Genomic DNA, 2,781 nt, shown 5'->3' on the forward strand with positions numbered 1-2,781 from the left:
TATCTTTTTTAAATTAAAAAATTTTCATTCGCTATCCATCTCTAAACTGTAAAATCCATTTTAAATAGAGGTAGCGTAACAAAATTTTCTTCCTAATATAAATTAGAAATAGATAAACAATGTTATTTCAATAAATGGAAAGAAATAGAAATAGAAAGACAAACGTTTTGATCATTATAAAATGAAGCGGGTCCAAGAAGCTCGAACAATCATATGATAAACGTTTTAAATGAAAAAATATTCTTCGTTTAACAATTTTTTTTAAATTTTTGGTTAAATGAAAAATTATCAAAAATATTTTTATTCAATTTCTTCATTTTTACTCTTACATATATATATTTAATAAATTTAGTACTTTTCCTTTTTTCAATATTTCTTTTTCTTTTTCTAGAATCCGATCATTATGTAACTTTTAATAGATTTGCTAAAAGAATAATAAATTCATAAAACTTGTATACTCCGTTTACATAAGAAATCATTGTAGGAATAAATTCAAACGTCTTTTTTCCTGCTTTCAAAATACAAAATATCATTAGTCGTTCTAATTGCAAAAATACTCATAATAATAAAACATTATCTGAATTATGTCTGTAGATGTGAAAACAATAAGTAAATAAATATTATACATTTATTTTACATATAAGATATACACGCGAAAAAAATAGATATACATTATTCATTCATTGCATACAAAAATAAAAAAAATAAGCATAAAATTAAAAATTAGCTTTATATATTATGTACTATAAATCAATTATGAAATATAAGGTTTGCTAATAAATTTTCATCGAGATAAATAAGAAATGAGTTATTCTATTGAAGAGAATAACCCTTTTAAAATAAACCTTTCTTCGAGTTTTTTATTGTATAGAAACAAACTTATGACAGACTTTCTCTTTTAAAGCACTTATAAAAAGGGCTAAAAAGGGCTAAAAAGATATAATCCGAAACAGAGGTGAACGGGATTTCTGACAAGTCGGGCGCTTGTAATCGGCGAAAGGGTTAGAGAAAGCGGCCAAATACGATAGAAATAGAAGACAGTCTAGGAAAAGGGTGAGCCAACTAATGGTGGGGTAAAAATTTCACTTTTTTAGCCGGAATAAGCCAAACATCACTCAGTTTTCGTCAGTCAACGAACAAGTTCATACAAGTATAAATAAAGGTATTTCAAGGTGCTACTCAAAGAAATTACGCTAGCAGGTAAGTTGATTATTTTATTGCATGGGCTTATAAAGTAGATTCTGTAGATTCTTTTGTACAGATAATAGAGCACGGAAAAAAAAAAATTAGCTGCCGTAGCTAAAAACTGCGTGTGGTAACTAGATTGCAGTCGTAATATATGGACAGCGAACATCTTAGCTGTGACACCTATTTATTAGGTGTAACAGCAAACATCTTAGCTGTGATACCTATTTATTAAGTGCAACAGCAAACCGTTTTGCTGCAGTTTAGAAATTTATTTTGCAAACCATGATTAGCTATGGTAGCGAAAATTTTTTTTTCCGTGTAAAATCGCCGAATTTGCGTTTTTTTTTGCGATACACGGGATGATAGAGTAAAACTTAATTTGTATAATGGATCGCATCTTACGCACTTTGCGATGTAAGTTTCGCAAAAAAATAACGTTTCCTTTCCATTCCTTTGTAAAAAAAAAAAAAAGGCTTTCCAAAAATTCAAAAAGATGATCGCTTCCATACATTGTTTCTGTATATCGCCTAATCTTTTCATTATTTTGTAAAGCGGTTTTTACTTTTTTACAATCCGTTCTTCTACGTTTTAATTGAATTAATTAATAATGATAAAGCCAGGGAGAAAAATAAAGAAATAAAGCGTTACCTAATACATTTTTCAATTTTGACGGTCTACATTTCATATAATATAAAATTACTGTAAGATTGAGAAAAGTTAATTTGACGCATCTACTTTGCTATACCAGTTTAATGTTGCAAACGTTTCATATTAATAAATAAATACGATAATTTAAGTACTTATATATTTTACGAAACATGATTTTTAATTTTTTGTTATATAAATTTTTACTCTTTTGCTGAAAATACTGATAATATGATAATTGTCCATTGAAACAGAGAGATAATATTTAAAAATTGTTATGTACAACTATGTAAGACTGTCTTGAATCAAATTAGATAAAATATTAATTTCGTTCCCTACGTAATAAAATGTTTGACAATGTCATAAACAACTTTGATTGAAAAAAATACTATCGCAGACATTAAATATAATCATTGACTGCATCATACAAATAAAAATTACAAACACGCTTAAAATGTTATCGCGCATTTAAGTAATTAAATTTGCGCAAAATCTTGGCGCACCTATTACGTAAATATGCGGAATATGCAGAGAGCAATAATTCGAGACTTCTTTTTCACATGAATGAAATATCGTGCGACAAATGCAATACTTTTCTCTCGCGAACATAGCGATATCGAAAACATCGAACTTGCAAAATAAATTTCACGTAGCCTCAAGATAGGAACGCAAAGGATCGCATGGTCCAAGGATGTCTCTGAACATGTTCGACAAACATGAGAAATAATAAAAAATAAACCTAATTTTACCGCGGCGCGGCGAGATAGTGTGGCGGAATTTGCGGGTCGCGGGGGAAGGAACAAGAGAAGGTAAAAGGACAGGAACGGAATTTAGAACGAGACGGACGAAGACGTCAATTCGGAGCGAGACCTGGGTAAAGGACGGAGAAACGCGCCATAGGGGATGTTGAATAAAGAGAGCGTCAAACGGAAGGAAGGGAGATGGGAC

Source organism: Formica exsecta, unplaced genomic scaffold (assembly GCF_003651465.1).
Source record: "Formica exsecta isolate Colony F162 unplaced genomic scaffold, ASM365146v1 scaffold228, whole genome shotgun sequence".
NCBI lineage: Eukaryota > Metazoa > Arthropoda > Insecta > Hymenoptera > Formicidae > Formica > Formica exsecta.